Raw genomic sequence first — 21,882 nt, 5'->3', positions numbered from 1 at the left:
GTATTTCTGGCAATCAGCCGCTTGGTGGAAAGTTCGTGTATTTTTGCGAGGTCCGTGGAAGGAAATTGTCAGGCGCCGGAAATTGGACGCGCCTCCGTGACCGGCCCTGGCGACGGCCCTACAGTTACACTGCGAGATTAAATTGTACTAAATGAGGACGCCACTTTCTTCGTTACTACATTTTTGACGTACAACGTTTTAGTTTCATTTTAGATACTTTATTTCAACTATTTCACGACGCACTTTACTGCCAGCATCAAACTTTACGTAGGTTGGTACAGCTGACTGTACTAACTTGTATAACGGGAAATCTACCTATTTTTTCTTGACGCTCGTTTCTATTCGCCTGGGGAGAGACAAGCCCTTTTCAGAATGGGTAATCTTATCTACTATAGGTATATCCAGGTAAGATCTGATAGAGGGTAAGATCGTACACTGCCACAATTACTACCGCGTCGTAGTAACCATATGTGTTAATAAAGTTTAAAAAATAAGTGGGAAATATTGTTTTTCACAAAGAAAAAAAGACTGGATTTAGAAATTAGTTTATAATAATACGGATTCGTAAAATAGAACGCTGTTGATATGCTCTGTAGGTAGTCGCATAATTGAACATATGTGGAAACATTTGCATACAATAAACCAGTCTCAGCTCGCAGCCCGAGTTTGCTTCACAACTCCTAAACTTATGTATCTTGACATGGCGCAGTCGGTAGGATTATTGAAAAAAGAATATTCAAAGTTATTAAAGTTGAAAACTTAAAAATACAGTGGCGCAGTGACAAGTAATTTGGATGTCGATTATTTCTTCACATGTTGAGCTAATAACTGGGTAAGTATGTATAGCATTTTTGCGACGAAAGAATTCTAACGAAGATTAGGTCGAAGAATAGAAGAAACTCTGTGTTCATTTTTTATAATTCCGGCAAAACTTGTATAATAGTTAGTCGTCTCTCCAGACAAAGAAAAATAGAAAATGCGCGAGAAAACAGCGCGCTAATAAATTGGTTCCCCGACCATCTCTGAAGGACGACGGGAACAGGAATAATAGTAGTTCTGTACAAAATATTGTATCATGGAAGCGGCGGCGGCCGCGGCGGCGGCGGCGGCCGAGTGGACCGAGGGGCATGGCGAAGACAACATTCAGCTTCATAAACGTTGACAGCAAACATCAATCAAAATTAAAACACGCACACAAACACTTGTCCCCCTTCTCACCTTTTATTTACGTTTGGAATTTATCTGTGCTGTTGTTATCTTAGACAGTAAAATTGTGGGTTCGATTCCTGCCCCGTTCCAATATAATGTAGAGTGAACATGCAGGTACATCTTTTGGGCGAACTCACTCCACCGTTGGTCACGTCTTTGCCTTTGGCTAGTTTGTGGCCAAGAGGTAGCCAATTTTATAATTAAATAAAAAAACCGGAGCTTGTGTGCGGAATATTATTTGATAACGCATTGCTGAACTTAAATATTGGTGGAAAAACTGCTTATGTTGGGAAATAAAGTATACTTACATATACACCCACAAGTCCAACACGCATTGGGGCAGTGAAGGAACTGTAGACACCTAAGCTTACCCTCGATACAAATGCCTCTCCACACACATATGTACAATATTCGCCTACTTTCTGTAGCAAAATAACAATCCAGCAATTATTGTACACGTTCCAATACTTTCGAATACTTGACGTTTAAATCCAGAAAACTTCACACTGCCGGTACTTTACAAAACTCCTATCTTTTAAATACACGCTCTTAAATTGAACACTAACGGTTTTGACATAAGGTTGCTTTTTAGATCTGTATGGGTTGTGATAAGAGGATGAGAGGGTAAGATAGGAACGTGAGGGGAGATATTTTAAGATCGCAATAAGTGTGTTCGATAAAGTTTAGTATTTGTCTTGCTTCTTATAAAATGTAATATCGACTCGAGTCACACCTGAAACGAACAAATAAATGTAGCCTTTTCAAACAACTTTACTTTCAAGATAATTTTGTACCCCTCATTGAGAGGGGTGAGGTAATATTTTAAAATACATGTATATACGGTTGAATATATTTTTATTACATTTTTTGGTATCTAAAGTCTAAACCATATATAAAATAAATAATCTATGGCCTCGTGTCTCGACATTTAATTTTTATCAATATGACGATGTTTAAGAATAATTTACAAGATATTCGTGTAGTTAATTATTTAGCCCTTCACTTTTTTTTAATTTTTAATTTGAACCGCGACCAACTATTAAGAAATATCTTTTCTTAAATATGTACTAATATTATCAATTTATTTCATAACATTTCGGTATGATACACAACATTACACATCACATCGGGAGTTTCAGGCGCCTATAGGATGCAAAAACTGCTCACCATCAAACGGGCCGCACACTTGTTTGCTACCGAAGTTATACTCGTATAAAGAAAATACACGGCGAATGTAAAGTAACCGACAAAAGCCTATCAATCAAATACATGTTATGTTACATAGTTATATATTATTTATTATTGTATTCATGAGAGTATCCATATATGTATTTATGTTTGTCATATCCGTATTGCATAATTATACAAAAAAATACATTTTAAACATGAAAATGTGTGATTTTTGAAATATGAAATTCATTTTCTTTGTAGGTAATCAATCAGTGCAATATTTTGTCCACTAATAAAATAAAATTAAACGTTATGTGAAACTTTGTCAATTACTTTCAAAAATATAATTATCGTTCCATTTTCTCCCAACTTATAACAAGCGAACTTTAAAAACAAACGAAACTAATTATTTTTCCCCTCACTAGCTCGGAAACACGTGTTTTGTCATTTAATACCAGCGGGTAAAAACGCATTTTATCCACTAGTGGGTAAAGTAATTTGACCTTGAATAAAGTCAAATTAACCGCTTTATAATTGATAAAAGTATGTGAATCTAGTAATAAAGATGATTTACCACCTGTGAAACTACTGGAAGCAGTGATAAACGTATTTTTTGCGTTGTAGTTTCCTCGCTCTAGTGAGGGGAAAAGTTTTGTGTTACACTCGGGTGCAAATGTATTTTACTTCTCGTGTGTTAAAAAACTCGCAAGTTCAGGATTCTATTCTCGAACCACTCGCTTCGCTCGTGGTTCAACTATAGAATCCTTTCCCTTGCTCGTTTTTCAATTCCACACTCGGCGTTAAAATACAACTTTGCCCCCTTGTATAGCAAATAACTATTTTCCCGCAAATCTTGAAGGAGCGCAATCTATATAGCTTTCGCAGAATCCTTACTGGAGAAGACAGTTATAACTCGCCCACGCACGTAGACCTCTCCCGACCTCACTTCCTCCCCTCCGTGGCCCTGTTTTATGTGAGCCGAGGGGGGTGGGGGATGTGCGAGTAAAACGGTCGAGTATTTATTTTATTTGGGAGCGTCATTTTTGCCGCGGCTCCCCTTTCGCGGATCGTTTTTGTAGGGCGTCCGGCGAAGGCGGTGGTGCTCTGTAGTGGCCTGAAACATTATAATTGATGCGTTAGACACATTTTAAATAATACTTTTATACTGAAAAAAACCGGTCAAGTTCAGTGTAGGGTTCCGTAGTTTTTCTCAAAAACTACTAAACCTATCAAGTTCAAAACAATTTTCCTAGAAAGTCTTTATAAAGTTCTACTTTTGTGATTTTTTTCATATTTTTTAAACATATGGTTCAAAAGTTAGAGGGGGGGGACTTTTTTTCCTTTAGGAGCAGTTATTTCCGAAAATATTTATTATCAAAAAACAATCTTAGAACCCTTATTCATTTTTAAATACCTATCCAACAATATATCACACGAAAATGAAAAAAATATCAAAAATGAAATGAAATTATTATTTAACATAAAATTTACAGACAATAGTTTATGGTAAAGCCTGTCCCCCTTATTCATGCGGCTTAGGTTTGAAACAATAAATACCTATTCTAATTAATTTTAAAACAGTTAATATTAAACTAGTATTAAACTATTTAACTTAAATTACATTGCAGTACCTATGTAACTACGCGTATGTGAAGGAAGGGGAATAATGAATAATCAGCTCCCACTTTACATGTAGGGGGGTACCCTAATAAAACATTATTTTCCATTTTTTATTTTTGCACTTTGTTCGCGTGATTGATATACATATTTGTACCAAATTTCAGCTTTCTAGTGCTTACGGTTACTGAGATTATCCGCGGACGGACGGACGGACGGACAGACAGACATGGCGAAACTATAAGGGTTCCTAGTTGACTACGGAACCCTAAAAACAGGTTATTCTTCGATTTCTGCATTTGTTAATGAATAAATAAACTAAGCAGATTATTATGTAAATGAAATGTTGTAATGCACTTCAAATATATTAATTACTACTTATGCTATAAAATATTTGTTGTTTGATATTTATATCTTGGCTGATTACTTTTTAACCCCGACGCAAAAAGACGGGGTGTTATAAGTTTGACGTGTCTGTCTGTTTGTCTGACTGTTTGTTCGTGTGTGTGTCTGTCTGTGGCATCGTAGCTCCCAAACGGATGAACCGATTTAGATTTAGTTTTCTTTTTGAAAGCTGAATGGGTCGGGAGTGTTCTTAGCCATGTTTCATGAAAATCAGTCTACTATGTCGGGGTTATTTCATTATTTTAATTTTGTGGTTAGGTTAGGTTATCATAAATGATTATTAATACCTATTTAAATATTATAAATAGGTACATAGCTTAATGAATGAAATTTATTGATTTGTGTTTATTTCCTATAACAAAAATAATGTAAGAATTTTCTTTTAAAAAACATAAATACAGCGTGTGTATTCCATACGGGCGAATATCTTAGTAACGATTAGTATCGGACCTAAGAAGCCTAACTACTTGTTTTTTTTTAATAGATGAAATATTTTTTTTTCATACATAATAATTCAGCACGCAATGTATTACGTCCACATCAATTAGCGTATCTACCTAAACGTCACTACGACATGACGTTTATGTCAACGTATGAAGTTGACGGGGATGCTAAGGAAATGTACCCCGTCCACACTTCATACGTTGCTGTTTTAAATCTGACCAAGCGGTCAGATTTAAAAAAATAATTACTCTTAATTAAAAACACTTTTTAACAAAATGATTATAGTACACGATTCGTATGATCAGATACTATAACTGGATACATTATTCGCCCGTATGGAATCCACACGCTGTATACGAGAAAAAATGCTTAAAACAATTAAAGTAAAAACCGGCCAAGAGCGTGTCGGGCCACGCTCAGTGTAGGGTTCCGTAGTTTTCCTTATTTTTCTCAAAAACTACTGAACCTATCAAATTCAAAACAATTTTCCTAGAAAATCTTTATAAAGTTCTACTTTTGTGATTTTTTTCATAATTTTTTAATATATGGTTCAAAAGTTAGAGGGGGGGACGGACGCACTTTTTTTTCCTTTAGGAGCGATTATTTCCAAAACTATTAATATTATCAAAAAACGATCTTTGTAAACCCTTATTCATTTTTATATACCTATCCAACAATATATCACACGTTGGGGTTGGAATGAAAAAAAATATTAGCCCCCACTTTACATGTAGGGGGGGTACCCTAATAAAACATTTTTTTCCATTTTTTATTTTTGCACTTTGTTGGCGTGATTGATATACATATCGGTACCAAATTTCAGCTTTCTAGTGCCAACGGTTACTGAGATTATCCGCGGACGGACGGACGGACGGACGGACAGACGGACGGACAGACAGACATGGCGAAACTATAAGGGTTCCTAGTTGACTACGGAACCCTAAAAAGGGCGACGGTTTCACAGGAGGAGCGGGCGTCCAGCCTTCCTATCTTTTTGTGAGACTTTACTTTCTTCAAATAATTGTATAGATAACGGGACAAAGCGAACCCCCCGCGGGGGACATTTTTCCCCGCTCTCCCCTTTTGATCACGAGATTTTGACGGCGCCATTTAATTATCCGAAAAAAGCGTTGTTATACATTTTAGAACGCTTTTGTTTTCGTATTCTCTATTTCTTTTCATTTTGTGTTGTTTTTATTGGTATTTTATGTTATAAGTAAATGCAGATTATTTGTTCATCTACTCAATTTGTAATTGATCGATATTCTAATGATTAGTTTGACGCAAGAACTCATGGAGACATTACCTATATACAGACACACTTAGTAAAGAGTGCAACTAGGTGCATCTTTTAAAGTAGATCTTGAAATGCCGATATTTTTTGTTTAATAATAAGGTTAAGTGTGGCTGGCAGTAACATTGAGCGTGCTTAATAAGTTTCTGTTCCGAACTAAATTGTCCACCTTACGGCTTTGTAACAAAGACTTGCCAGTGAAGTTCAACAGTGAATAGTGTTCATTGCGAGTTGTTTGAACTTGGTGAGTAAAGTATATGAAGATGTTTATAGACAAGAAGCGAATGTGTGAATTATCAATGTGTAAGGATCTGATGTAAAAATCTGCCATGCCAGTGATTACTTAACCTTTTTAGGGAGCTAAACTTAGATGGTCATTGATAGATGTCATAAAATGATACATTACATGACGTCTCCATGATATACAGGGTGATCTCATATGGCAATATGGTGACCGATCTCCGCCTTTCGCACTAATAATGATGTATCTACTCTTGATGTATGTTGGCCACGTCGAGGTTTATATCACTTAACTTTCTTGAAGTAATATAGACCAGACTTTTTTTCTTTCTGACGATCGAAGCGACGGCCTCGTTGCTACGAGTGGCCATTGTCTTCAGTAGGCATCCCTGGAAACAAAGAAATGGCAGAGTATTAGACAAATAACAAACACTAAGAGGGAAAATAGAATGGGAACATAAATAAATGATTAAAAGTGGTTACCTACACTACAACTCTAAGTTGCTTTATTAAATTATCATTATTCAAAGTCTAAATATTATAAAAGCCAGTTTTTAAGTTAAGTCTTAGTTTTTTAATAATTATGTAATTATTTTCATGTAAATAAATGATTTTCACAGTTTAAAAGAATAAATTAAAGAGCTTGGACATGCAGGGTCAAATTAAAGTTGACAGGTGGACTATGATCTAAGTAGGTAACAGAACGGTGACGCAATGTGCTACATCACTGTCAACATCAACATGCAATCCTAACTTTGTTGGTGTACCTAAGAACATTAAGTATCCCTTAAACTTATTTTTATCACGCTTGGAGCTTAAGTAGGTATTATCAAGTATTGTTAATTGCCTGAATAGGCTAAATACTAAACTTCAGCACATATGGTGTGGCGTGAATGCTGAACAACGACTTGACGACCTTGGATTTAATTCATTGATTAAAAGAGTACATTGGCACACACACCGTGACCGTAGACGATTAGAAATAGGCAGCAAATTTTGAACACATGCGCAGAGTATCCACCCATAAATAATTAATATGGACAAAGTCCGAGTACCTATACCTAGTGCCCGTGTCCAAGAGTATACCTAATTACCGCCTTTTACTGTTTTTTTTTTTAATTTATAATAAGTTCCATTTACGACATACGCTAACAACGTTAAAAATCTACGATAATTATAAAAACAAAGAAATCTAAATTCCCTCCATCCCTCAACTACTGCCATTTCCATCTCAATAACTTTATTCAAATCAGTCCCCTTAAGCGAACCCTTCTTTTTTTACTCAAGAGAGCGACAAGGACGACTGCACGCAGCCCCCGCAGGCGAGACAAGGAGCACCTTGACCGTTCGAATTTTAATTTTCTTACAATTTGAATCTTAATTTTTCGCGGGGCGTTTTTCCGTCCCCCTCTCTCTTGTGGCGGGAGTGTCGCCGTCTCGTTCCGCTTTTTTCTTCGGGGGGAAGGGTGGTTATTGTAGGTATTTAATTTGTTTCTTCGCTATCTCTTCGTATTCTTTTGACGTTTTTATTCATCTGTTTTTATTTGTTTTGTTTGTTTTTATTGTGTGGGGGTTTGGGGAGTTTTCAAGACGGGTATGTAGTCAATCCTATAGGATCGGCTACTAACTACTTTGTCTGCAAAGATAAGCAATGTTGACATGTTTACTGTGACACTGTATTTTGATTTGTTCTTAAAGGTTTATTTACTTAGTGCCTGACAGTGAACTTTTGTACCTATATCAAATACCAATATCCAGGTTCAGAATTCAGTTATATGTATCTCTAAGTACTAATAGGGTATCGTTTATTGTTTAATTTGTTGGTGAAAAATGAATGGGGCTGAATGCGTTGAAGAAAAAATCCCCTTGTTCCTCGTAGATAACCAAGTTTGATAACTGGCTTTGTATGAGGAAAAAATATTCTTCTTTGATTACCCGGTTTGGAAACGAGAATTTATTTTTCCTCTTAGAAAACCTTTATTTTTTGCAGTTTTCTACGAAGAATTTATTTTCTTGTTTGCTTACCCGGTTTGGAAACAAGAATTTATTTTTCCTCGTAGAAAACCATTATTATATGCGGTTTTCTACGAAGAATTTATTTTCTTCTTTGCTTACCCGGTTTGGAAACAAGAATTAATTATTCCTCGTAGATAACCATTATTTTATGCAGTTTTCTATGAAGAATTTTTTTTCTTCTTAGCTTACCCAGTTATGAAATGGGATTTTTTTCCTCATACAAAACCATTATTGTATACAGTTCTCTACGAAGAATTTTTTTTCTTCTTAGCTTACCTGGTTATGAAATGGATGGGTTTATTTTTCCTCATTGATTAACCACTACCTACATATTTCATGCAGTTTTCTAAAGAGAAAATTCTTTTTCACCACACCGACTGGTTTTACTAGCCAGCTTTGGGGCATCAAGTTGTGATTTGTAAGGAATAACTTTGCACTCTTGTGATAAAATGCAACTTTGTCATTTGTTTTTGAAGTATCAAGAGAGCCTTTACCAGTCGGTGTGGTGAAAAAGAATTTTCTCTTTAGAAAACTGCATGAAATATGTAGGTAGTGGTTATCAATGAGGAAAAATAAGCCCATCCATTTCATAACCAGGTAAGCTAAGAAGAAAAAAAATTCTTCGTAGAGAACTGTATACTCGTACAATAATGGTTTTGTATGAGGAAAAAAATCCCATTTCATAACTGGGTAAGCTAAGAAGAAAAAAAATTCTTCATAGAAAACTGCATAAAATAATGGTTTTCTACGAGGAAAAATTAATTCTTGTTTCCAAACCGGGTAAGCAAAGAAGAAAATAAATTCTTCGTAGAAAACCGCATATAATAATGGTTTTCTACGAGGAAAAATAAATTCTTGTTTCCAAACCGGGTAAGCAAACAAGAAAATAAATTCTTCGTAGAAAACTGCAAAAAATAAAGGTTTTCTAAGAGGAAAAATAAATTCTCGTTTCCAAACCGGGTAATCAAAGAAGAATATTTTTTCCTCATACAAAGCCAGTTATCAAACTTGGTTATCTACGAGGAACAAGGGAAAAAATCTAGTCACGTTATTTTATCATAAATAGTTGGTCGCATCGCGATACTTCTGTTATATACACAAGAACTCGATGCTTCAGTCAAAGATGTTAATTCTACAGACACATGAAGGTGTGTCTCATCAACGTGATGGTATACAGCTTTGACACGTGGCATATACAAACCACGTGGGTTTGTTTTGTTTGCGCTTTTAAACAGTGATCGAAATAGCTATCGTTAGCTAAATATAAATAGTAGTAAAAATGGACATTTACAGTGATCAATACCAGAATTTATCGTTATAATTCTACACGACATAAACCTAGTTCTTTAAAAACAAAGTTATTGACAAATTCCTAAAAAACCTATCATTAACAAATATTTCCAATGCACTATCTAATCCAGTACCACCCATTAAGAATCTTTATTTTTCTATATTTCTACAATTTAATCTACAAAACTAATTCCGTTCAATATGTACAATTTATAAGATAAGCAAATGATACACATATTTCCATCCAATTCTTGTCATTTTTAACCGACTTCAAAAAAAGGAGGAGGTTTTCAATTCGACTGAATGTTTTTTTTTTTTTTGTATGTATGTTACTCGATATCTCCGAGAACCATGGACCGATTTTCAAATTTTTTTTTTCAATCGATCAGGTATAACTCCGAGATGGTCCCATTGGCACCAAGTCGGGGTCTGATGATGGGATCTTGGAGAAATCGAGGAAACTCTTCAAATGTTATAGGCACATGTAATGTTTTAGTGTATTTTTCAAAGGTACACCATTTACGCCTGATGGTAATAATTTTATGTGGCTGAGCTGATGATGGAAGGTCAACTCTTATAATTCTTTCACTACTGTACATATATTCGGACTGATACATATAACATCAATAGGAACCACTAAAAATCAACAAATAAATAAACTTTTTAACAAAAAATAAAACCGCTTTCAAAAATAAGCGCGTTACAAAACACGGAGAAACTAAAAAGCAAAAAATAATAAACCTCTGAATTCAGATTTCTTATCGGATTGCAATAATCTAAATATCCAAATTATAAACAAATCAATTATTTTTGGAGTCGGGGCCAGCCTGCGTATGGTTGGATGGGGCAAACAGAAAATAGCAAGGCGACGAACAGGTCTGGTACCGACTACAAAAATAATTGATTTGTTTATAATTTGGATGTTTAGATTATTGCAATCCGATAAGAAATCTGAATTCAAAGGTTTATTTTTTGCTTTTTAGTTTCTCCGTGTTTTGTAACGCGCTTATTTTTGAAGGCGGTTTTATTTTTTGTTAAAAAGTTTATTTAACAATCAATTTAAATTTATGTTATGACTATGAACATCGCTCGTGCTGTTTTCTCGATACCAAGCGAGATGTGTGTAGAGTGTAAATATCAAATCAGGAACAGGTTCGCGAAGCAGGAGCATCTCTCCTGGACAGCGTCTGAAATTGTCTTAATTTTTCATCTCGTCTCGCCCCGCGCCCCGCGCCGCCCTCCGCTCTCCCCTCATAATTGTTTTTAATTTAACGCGAAACGAGAATCGCCAGACTTGTTACAATTCCTCACTTCGTAAAAGGTTTTAATTAAAAACTTGCTATTTATGTTTAAATAATTTATTTGGGTTATTTTACAATTTTTATTTTATGCCTTGAAATAATGTTAAATTTTAATAAAGTTTTTTGATAATTATAAATGTATTTTCTTATTAAAACTTGTTAAAACATATGAACCAAAGGGTGTTTTGTACATAATGTATTTTCAAATCCAAGTCCATAATCTTTCTGTGATAGAGAACCAGATACTTGAAAGATTGGGTATTTTTTATCGTGAAATAAAAAAAAACTGAATTCAAAGTCAATTCGCGATTTAAAAAAATAGATATAATTGTTTTTCTGTTAATTACTGAACTTTACCAAATATGTAGATATAGCCAGTTTCGTGTTGCTCAAAGTCAAGAACACTGGTAAACCGTTATAACTTGAGCACATCGGGGCAGTGTTTTACAAAACGTAAGGTGAATACCCGTATGACTACAGTATGACGTACATACTTACCTAAGTATGTATGACTGATGAACGATGGCCAGAAATTAGCCTCGGTGGGTATCTGCAATTGTTGTATCCTGGGTTTTGCTCGTACTTGTGTACCTAAATAGGTTAATTTCTTGAACTACCTAAACTTCTATATGTATAGACTGAATGCAACCCGACTACAACTTATGTGGAAACAATACCAAGCGTGTATAGGAAGTAGCATCGGCCCTAACATCGAAGTCTTAGCTGACCTATATTTGTCGCTGCACTACTGCCTCTGGGCTAGGCATTTTCAAAAGGAGTAAAATAAAAGCGTAGGTACTATTGTGTTTGTATGATTGCGAGGAGACTAGCGCGCCTCTGCCTCTGCGGAAATGAAAACTATCGCCATTTAAAATGTGGCGGCCGCGGAGGCTGCAGGCGCAGGCTGGCTGCCTTCCAGAAGAATGTGTCTGTCTGCTTCCGCTTCCGGCTTAAACCCCTGATTTATCGCTTTCTTGGGACACTTTTATTTTTATACGAGGAAAAAACTGTTCAACTAACAGAAGTACCTATTCTGTTCTGTTCGTTAGTAGCAGGATAAGTATGTTAAATGTTATGGAGTCAAGTTAGGTCCAAGGTTCACCGCTAGCATTATTTTCGTTGATGTTTGCATAATAATATAAGATTAGGTGTATTTACAACAATCAGCGCCACTCCTCGCATGACCTTGGCCTTGCTAAAGAAAACGCTTGTGTAGTGTTGGGTCTGCGCGTGTGACATGTGACTGTGCATGGACACGGCGAGGAGCCGAGGACACTGATGATGATGGAAAAGCGGTTCGTTTCTAGTGGTCAACATAAATGTGACTAACTAGAGACTTTTTCATTATCTTTACCTATTTTTGCATCCATTGTAAAAAAAATGGGAAAATATAAAAACCTACCTTTTATCTAAATGTTGAATAAAATAAACGAAAGTAAAATTAAGTAACGTAATTATATCCAAGTTGTAGTATCTATGTATAGGTTGAGCGTCATCGTCACGGGGGAGGGGAGGGGGTCGGGCGGGAGGGGGAGGGGAAGGTAAGGTTTTTACAAGGGGAACCACCCTACTTTTATTTTTTATCGACGTGAAGTTATTACCGGCACGGCTCGCGAAAGTACAGGACAAGGACACTTTATTTTAAGAAAGTGAAAAGAATAAAAAAAATCTATCGAAATTAATAAAAAGTGATAAAAAACAATGTTTCACTATACTTTTATTTTTCTCGTTTTTTTTGAACGATATTGTATACAATGAATGGGCAGATTAAGAGTGCCTACAATGGACGCGCAAAGAGTTAGATATTTATTGTTCACTGAAGCATTTAATAAAAATAAAATAGAAACCTAAAAACAGATTTATAGGAACAACTAATTATAAGCATGCAATATTTAATCATTAAAAAATACATACGTTTAGATCCACAGCGCAGGCTTCGTCATATAAACATGCTAATATATTATAAGCATGCTAATTAAATTGAAATTTGATTCTTATTTGCAATCTTATTAGAATTTAGACATTTCTGCCACTGGTATATTACTAATATTTAGCCTTTTTATTATTTATTTTCTTAGATAGCTCAGCCTATTAAGTGGATATGAAATACTTAGGTAGAATATTTACCACTAAGAATCCTCATCAAACTAATTATTTTCTGGGTAGGTTAATTTTATTTTGGGCAGTCATGTCAAGTTTTACAATTCTAAACATTATAACACTTGAAATACTTTAAAGAACTAACAAAATTGAATTAATAATATAATATTATTTTATTATTTTATTATTATTTATGAACTAACATAATATAATTTTTCCATTAAAATAACACCTATCCAACCGGCCTCGAAATAATTGATAGAAGTGATCAAGACCTTTATGTAAATATTTTAATTCGTTTTTCGTTTCTTCTTCTTCTTCAACCTAGCGTTTTCCCGGCCTAGCGCCAGGGTCCGCTTTCCTGCTCAGCCTTCTCCACTTTGCCCGGTCTTCGGCATCCTGAGGTGAAAGATTGTTCTCTTCCATGTCCGCTGTCACGACGTCCAGCCAGCGCTTCTTAGGCCTACCGCGGCCGCGTGACCTAGGGCCTTGGACGATGAGGTTGAGGCATCTGTTTCCGACGTAGTCTACCGGTCTGCGGCGTATGTGGCCATACCATCGGAGGCGACTTTCCTGCAGCTTATCCGCCACGTCACGGATTCCGAGGCTGCCACGGATATGTTCGTTACGTATGCGATCTAGTCGCGTAACGCCACACATCCACCGCAACATCTTCATCTCTGTGACGTGAAGCTGCTGGACATGCCTTCCGAGAGCAGGCCAGGTCTCGCTACCATACAGTAAGACTGGTCGGATGATGCTCTTGTACACAAGACCCTTAAGCTTCACCGGTATCCTGGGGTCGCAGAGGACACCGGTTACTTCTCGCCATTTTGCCCAAGCAGCGCTAATTCGGGCCTGGACGTCGTTTTTCGTTTATTATTTTAAAAATCGGGTTTTAAGTCCCGATTTTTAAAATAATTAGTTTTAAGTGGCGATTTTTAAAATAATTATGTGTAATAATCGTGAAAGTTTGAATTAGTTTTTCGTTTTAGAAAAGCCTGTTCTATACTTGCGGGCGCCGCGCCCGCCATCCCTCGAGGTGGCAACAAACTTGGTCCCCGCGCGAGGGAGAAAAATAAATCTAAATTGGCCCAATCCTTTCAAATCCCCCACTTTTTCTGTTTTCTGGCGCTCGCGCCATTTCCAAGAATAATTGCTGCCAACTTAAGAAACTTCCTCGCTATTGGTATCCGTTCTACGTGCAATTATAAACCATATTTGAAAAGAATTAAGATCGGGTTTTGAGAACTACTGGGAAGGGTTAAAAATGTTAATTTCCTGAGATATATTTTACGGTAAGTTCATTTTATCGACTGATTTAGTTCGTTGGGCGCCCTCTTTATGTTTATGGTGAATTTAAATATTTTTTTTATCTTTTTTCAAACCTTGGGCTCAGTTTAAGATTGTAAATTTGTTGATGTATCTATAAGTAACATGATTTATTAAAGATACAAATTGAAAAAAATATCTAAGACATAGATATCGTTACAAAAATTAAAAAACAGTAAATTAATATTAAGGTGCAGGTAGTATAATTTCCCAACATTAGAACTTTACGAAGAGTTGTTGGTGGCGCCTGAAAAATGTAATTAATAGTGTAGTTCCCGGCCGCTGACGTAATGGCCCGCTTCCTGCGCAGCCGGGAGGCGGATGCGTACATAGTTCCCAATGTTCCACACAACTATATAACTTCGTTTGTCCCGTCTTCCTTTCAACAAAACTACTAGGTACATCTATTATTTTCATATACCTACTGTCTAAAAATAAATAAATGACTATTCATTGCCAAAATCAGGAAAAAAAGGATAAACATTAGTGCTCTGCTGGGCACTGACGGGACTTTTGCCCCATATTGTATTTTATACGAGTATTATACCAATAACTGAGTTTATTGTACACATTCATTATTATCCATTCCCACAAAACTCGCCATGAAAAAAAGACACATATCAACACTAACCAATACAACTAACATAGATCGGCAGGAAGTTCAATCATTTGCGTTGAGATTACTGCTACAAACCAATAATTACCTACTTAGAACTCCTGAATATTTTTATCTAAAATACCTGCAAACTTAAAAGCCAAAGTGTTAAGCGGTGTTGGAAAGTGCCAGGCGAGTCGGACGGAGCCGTTCGCGCCCAACTACGAACTTGGATGAAAAATTCGACTTCCGAACGGCGCCGGCAAATTAAAAACTTTCGAACACTCTCGCTTTCCAACTCTCAACTATTCGGGGCCATTTTGGTTTGAAATTATCTTTGAGTTTTTCGTTAACTTGCTAGTTGTTTGGTTAACCTGATTTCTGTCCGTGAGTTAAACTTTGAGGGAGGAACTTTATGCAGTTATTATTAATATTTAGAATGGGAAGCAGATATTGACACTCAATTGGTGTTTGTATGTTCACTTGATTATATCCTTTTAATTAGACATGCTAATGATTCTACATAATGAATTACAGTTATTCAAATTAAACCTGATATTGTAGGAAGTAACAAGCAGAGTAAATGTTATTTACATACAATTTACCTTGCATGGGTACCTTATTCAAAGTAAACCGGGTGTCGTATCCATACTATCCATACTAATCCATACTAATATTATCAATGGGAAAGTGCGTGTGTCTGTTTGTTTGTCCGTCTTTCACGACAAAACGGAGCGACGGATTGACGTGATTTTTTAAGTGGAGGTAGTAGAAGGGATGGAGAGTGACATAGACTACTTTTTGTTTCTTTCTAACACCCCACTTCCCTAAAATGGGGGGGGGTGGAATTTTGTATGGAGCATGCCGAATTTTTGGATTTAACGCGAGCGAAGCCGCGGGCAAAAGCTAGTAATATATATTTTTTAACAAAAATGTTAGCTATCATTCGGTTTATAAGTAGCATCCTCAATCTCCAAAAGCACCCTAAATCCTATAAGATAAGATTCCAATAACACGCCATTTTCTAATCTTTTTTCTCCACCCTCGCAACAGCTTTCAGCATCGTTGCAGCACAAGGGATTTACGACTTTTTGCGAATGCCGTTCGGACTATCGACTGCACCACGAGTTCGCGGCTTCAGCCTATCCGCCGGAGTAAAATGGCCTATCTCCGTACATTTATAACAGTAGTTACGTTTGTTCGGCGCTGGGAGGGCAGTAGTGTCGCAGGGTAGTGGCTTACGGCGGGAATTAGGCCGATAACTGATAATGAGGCGAGGGTGTTGATTGGTTTTTGTTTCTTGCAAATGGCGTTCGCTTGTCGCGTTTTGTTGTGATAATAATTTTGTTTTTGCGAATGATTTCGTCGTTAATGATAGACGGAGTTTGTTTTGTGAAGGGGTGTCAATATGACACTTAAAGGTGTTGCCTTTTAGTTATGAAAACGTTCCTTTAATGGTAAAATCATTCGTAATGATAAAGAAGACGCATCTATGGCATATTTTACGCTAGCTATATTATTATGTTTTCTCTTATTTTTTGCATTCTTAATATGACGCTTATTTTTTATAGTGGCACGTGTAGGTACCTACTTCGAGTAAGGGTAAGACGGTCTTATAAATATGTATGAATGCTTAAAATCTCAACTTGTATCTTAAAAAAAAATACTAATGTGAATGCAACCCATCTAAAACATTCCAATTTTAGTATACGACTTTATATTAACGACTCGACTTGACTATGAAGAAATATATTTGTATTGCATAAACGCAACAGTAGGTACTGATTTGTAAGATTGACAAATTTTCGCAGCGGGAGGGGGGCGCAGGCGGATCTTTGACTAATTCTCCAGAAAATCTCATTTGTGCCCTTTTTAATGACGTGACTGTGTACGATCTACTTCATTTGTCCTTTTTGTCTTTTCGTTGACAAACTTTATGACTTGCATTCAAGTGAGTGATTATGCCTCTATTTGCATAAGTTGCCGCTTTTTTCTATACAGATTAAATTAAATCTTCAGATATCCTTGCAAACGCACTGAGGTCTTCGATTAAATATTTTAGAATAATTAAAACATTCTTTTGGAAAATATTACTTAGACTAAATGAAAATTCATAAATATAATATTTTACAAGAGAATACAGAATCAAAAGAAAGCCCCGAGCGCCGTCTTGAAAGCTTTGTAAGAAACGGCAAAAATGGGAGGCGCCTTTTTTCTCCCCTTTTTTGTGGGGGCAGTTTGCAATTTAAATGCTATCTCCCGTAATGAGTTCGACTGGATTTTACTGCATTTACATACTAACACTGATGAGGAATTAAATATCCTCGAGATCTTCGGGATTGAGTTGTCCGGCCGAACGTAGTAAGTATAAAAACTTCGATAGTGTATTTTCAGTGGTAACTAAAACCCTTTTTTTGGTATTAGGATAGCTAATAGTGATACGTTTAGGTTATTTCATAGCTGGAAGAGACTCCTTAAAAATCTATGACACGTAAGACACGTTTGTCTGAGTAGGTAGTCAGCCAACAAAGGGGTAAACCCGTACCACTATGTGTTTAACATAGAGTCGAAAAGTGGTCAACCACTTTCTTGGCTGACCGTCTACTAGGAAGTACGAGTAGTACTAGATACTACTAGTTTCCTATTAGTAGTAGTACATATTTATTTACTTGTTTTGTGTAATTATGTGTTTCTCTAATGTGTTCCTATTTTCTTATGTCTAATGTGTTCATCAGTTTATCAGTACTTATTAAAATTTGTTCCATATTTTATACATATATCTAATTCTCTATCTTCTATATAAAATTTAACTACTGCTCAGGTATTTTTTTTTCTCTTGTAATTCTCTGCTTCTTTGTTTCGTGCATGATAAAAAGGTTTTTTATTTTTAGTTCAGGCAAGTACCCTACTGCTACCAATATAAACTTTGTCTCGCTATATATATAGACTTATTTAATTGTTAGCCTTATTTAGTGCAATATTGGCGATTTGTTGTTTTGGTAATATGTATAATGAATAGAATACCTACATAATTATATGATTGTTGTATTGTATAACGATACTGTGTAATTAATTAGAGATTTTTGTTTGTAATTACCTAAATAAATAAATATAAAAATAAAATTTTAGTTTAGAATACTGTTAATGTTAGTGTAGGTATTTTACGAGTATGTATACTTAACCCTTATGTTTTAGTGAGAACTTTTAAGGGGGTAGATGTATGTTTACCTACACCCACTCGAATGTTATGTTTTTCCTGTTTGTTTCTCCAATAGGTAAAGAAAATAAAAATAAATTAAAATTTAACTGGTTTACAGTAACATTTGTATTTTTATTCATAGTTTGACTATGCCATAAAATATGCGTTTGAATAAAATGCCTACGATTTGAAGCATCCAGAAAAAATATGCGGTTTGATTTTTTTTTTGTTCTAGGTGCTAGGACTTCGCAATAAATCCTTTTTTAATCGCTAAACTTTAAGGTTATTTATTATTTATTTATTTAATTATTACAATCAAAGGTAACTATAGTATAAATATACAGTGCCCTACAAAACTATGGTATAAGTTTGACTGTGGAGTCAAGAAATCAATTAGTACCTTCTAAGGTTAACAGTCAGTTAAAAAGGTTAAGGTGTCGAAGAATGTGTTCTAATACTTATAATAGCTCAATCTCGTTGTAATGGCAACTTGTAAACTTCTTCAATGACTTTGTATCGGTGTTTTTCCAAAGTTGCCACCATTTGCGTAATCACCGCCATTTGTCGGAAAAACACGAGCGGCGCCGAACTTCGACGATTTGTTGTCGGTTGCAAATTGATTTGATTTCGGTTCAGTAGGTTCACAAGTTTTACAACTACTAGGTGCGATGACTTTTTAAAATTAAATAAATTATTATTAAAAAATATACTTATTATTGTATCTACTTTCAGGTAGGTAGCTGTTACACAATATCATATAACACTCGTATAGTTGACACGTTCAATGCGCATTAAATTATTGCAATTTAGTTTAGAAAAAATATCAACGATTTCTATAATATAATAATATACATATACATACTACTCTCATTGTAGGTAATTTTTACCTTTAGTCAAATATTTAAGAATGAAAGTGTGACATGAACAATTGAACATATATGCTTTGGAAAATAATAATGTATTATGTGAATTCATGATTTTTATTAAAAGTAACGCTTAAACCAATTACCATCATCGATCAAAGATAACGTTCAGCGAAGTTTCGGCTAATAGCATTATTCAAAGGCAAAGATAAATTCTGTCTATTTGAAAGTAAATTCGGGCAAAAATGGCGCCGTCAAAACAAATTTTTCAAAAGGCCCCGGCTCGGGTTCCAAGATGGCGCCGTCCTTAGCGACTTGTTTAATTAAAAAATCGTGTCGAATCGCAAATAATATCAATCGAGAGGCGACGAGAAAAGATTCTGCTCCTAAGCGTATTCAAGACAATACATTTCAGACGAGTTTGGTGTCGGTAAAAGTATATACTTAACAGATGTGGATGGATACAACGAACTTGTGTCAATGAGATTGAAGCTAATATTTATTTTGTGAAAAATTAAAAATTTAAAGACTTCATATTTTTTTAAAGTCACTGAACAAATGTTGATCAGTATAAGGAGAATAGCCTACAGTTCAATTCTTCGCCTTTGTTACAGGCCCCACTCTGTACTTAACAGATGTGGATGGATACAACGAACTTTGTGAGATGAACATGTTAGATTATATCTACTTATAATTATACATATCTTAACTACTAACATTAGTTTTCTTTTATAGTGATAAGACATCGGATCAAATCAACGCCTAGACAAGAGCTTAGGTAGATCCGTACGATTGGTATATATTATACATATATGTATATACATCGCTCGAACACAGAAACGCTTATATCATCTGTAAATGTAAATGTACAAGGCCTAATGATGATGATGATGATGGTAGGTATTGAATATTCATTTAACTACAAATAATAAACCATTCATCAAAATTGAACGATTCTTATCAAAAGTAAAATATTTTGTAACAAACAATTTACAGATTCTAATTCCCGCTTCAGAAAATTCAAACAATAATAAAATGTCTAAGCTCCAAATCTTGGGGCTTCAATTTTTGAGGCGCGCCATGTTTGTCCGCCCACCCCTCCCACCCCCGCTCGCGGAAAAAGCGTTTGAATTCGGAACAAAAATGCCCGCCAATGAGCGGCCGCGGGGATAACCGACAAAAAATACAATCGGCACGGGGGCGGTCAAAGCGAGGGGCTCTTTTCATTTCCATATTGGAATTAATCGATTATGTTTTAAACGTTTTAAAGAATTTATTTTTGCTGATTAATTTACTCAAAATTAGATTTATTCAAAATTAATTTCGAGGATGATTATTCATTTTGAACAGTAAAAATTTCTTTTAAAAAATGAAGCTGTATTTTATCTTAATTTAATTGTCTTCTGGTAACTCGAACAAAAAATAATTATGATACCCGGGAGGGATTGAGACTGAGTACTTAAGAAAATGCAAAACTGAAAAGTTCAATTACAACCCCAGGCTTTTAAAATTCATCAATAATGATTTAAGACAATCGATACTGATAATGGACATGATATGTGGAGTGATGCACTTTTCTTACCTCGTTAGTGAAGACTCGGTGTGCACTACGTGATATCTTCATAGTTTAGAATGTATTTGTTTGGGTCACTAGTTTGTGACTTCTTAGAAAAGCGTAAAGACATGGTCACTTAAAAACAAAGAATTTTCACTATGGACCGATAACGTTAGTAAGCACTAGTCAATACTGCAGTAAAATATACAAAATAAATGTATAAGAATTAAAAATAACGGGCCACTTTCAACATCACCACCTCATGGTCAATACACGACTGAGTAACCCTTCGCCCGGCCAGGTGGGTCAAAAGTTGTCTTACCGGTTGTCTTCGCAAGGGGCCACGGGTCATAAAGGCCCGCAACCCTTGCTAATAATGCCATTATAATATTTGGACCTATTTGAGTATCCAATGGGTTGCTATTGTGATTTGCGGAACTGACCTAACCGGTTTTTTCGCAGTTTGTTGATACTAGGGCTGTTACATAGGTTAAAGCTATCGAAAATATCGACATATTAAAACGCATTCTAGAAAAATCATTATTATAATTCATTGTAATTATTTAGAAAAAAAAAGGTATTTTAATATTTTTGTATAATTAGAAATATTTATATTTTAGCTTTTTAGGGTTCCGTACCTCAAAAAGGAAAAACGGAACCCTTATACGATCACTCGTGTGTCTGTCTGTCCGTTGTCACAGCCAATTTTCTCCGAAACTACTGAACCGATTAACTTAAAATTTGGTACACATATGTAAACTTGTGACCCAAAGACGGACATGTAATTTAAATTAAGAAAATTCAAATAAAGGGGCCACTTTTGGGGAGTAAAAGTGAAAATTAAAAATCAAAGTTTCTAGAACTATATTGTGTTACATATCAAGAGGTTTTTATAAGTATTTCAAAAATATTTTTTATTAATTTTTTTAGTAAAGTAATTTTCAAGTAATTTAAGAAAATAGGCAAAAAATGACCATGTCCCCCCCTTATCTCCGAAACTACTGAGCGTAAAATTTTCAAAAAAATACACGAGATAGTTTTCAATCTATAGATTACAGGAAAACCTATTAGAAATCTACAGTAAAGCGTAAGTCGGACTTAAAAGAAAAATACTCAAATTACGAATTTCACTCAGTGTCGCTGCAAGGAGTTACCAAATCTCTTGAAATTGTGTGATCGCGTTTGAATATTACATATAAACTCATTTCTGTTTCGTTTTGTTCAAAATATCGATTATTCGCAAAAATTACTT

The 21,882-nt window shown here is 35.3% G+C and overlaps 1 long non-coding RNA gene across 1 annotated transcript; it reads right to left on the bottom strand.

Moving 5' to 3' along the window:
- Positions 1 to 3,148: 3,148 nt before the first annotated feature.
- On the bottom strand, positions 3,149 to 20,868 carry LOC125237577. Its single transcript, XR_007178350.1, has 3 exons — positions 20,658 to 20,868; positions 6,546 to 6,768; positions 3,149 to 3,493 (listed from the first exon to the last, which is right to left on the bottom strand). It is a non-coding gene; the product is annotated as an uncharacterized LOC125237577 (long non-coding RNA).
- Between the last annotated feature and the right edge of the window lie 1,014 nt (positions 20,869 to 21,882).

This window comes from Leguminivora glycinivorella, chromosome 21 (assembly GCF_023078275.1).
Source record: "Leguminivora glycinivorella isolate SPB_JAAS2020 chromosome 21, LegGlyc_1.1, whole genome shotgun sequence".
Classification (NCBI taxonomy): domain Eukaryota; kingdom Metazoa; phylum Arthropoda; class Insecta; order Lepidoptera; family Tortricidae; genus Leguminivora; species Leguminivora glycinivorella.
Note: the sequence above shows the minus strand (reverse complement) of the source record. Positions and strands in the feature narration are given on the sequence as shown.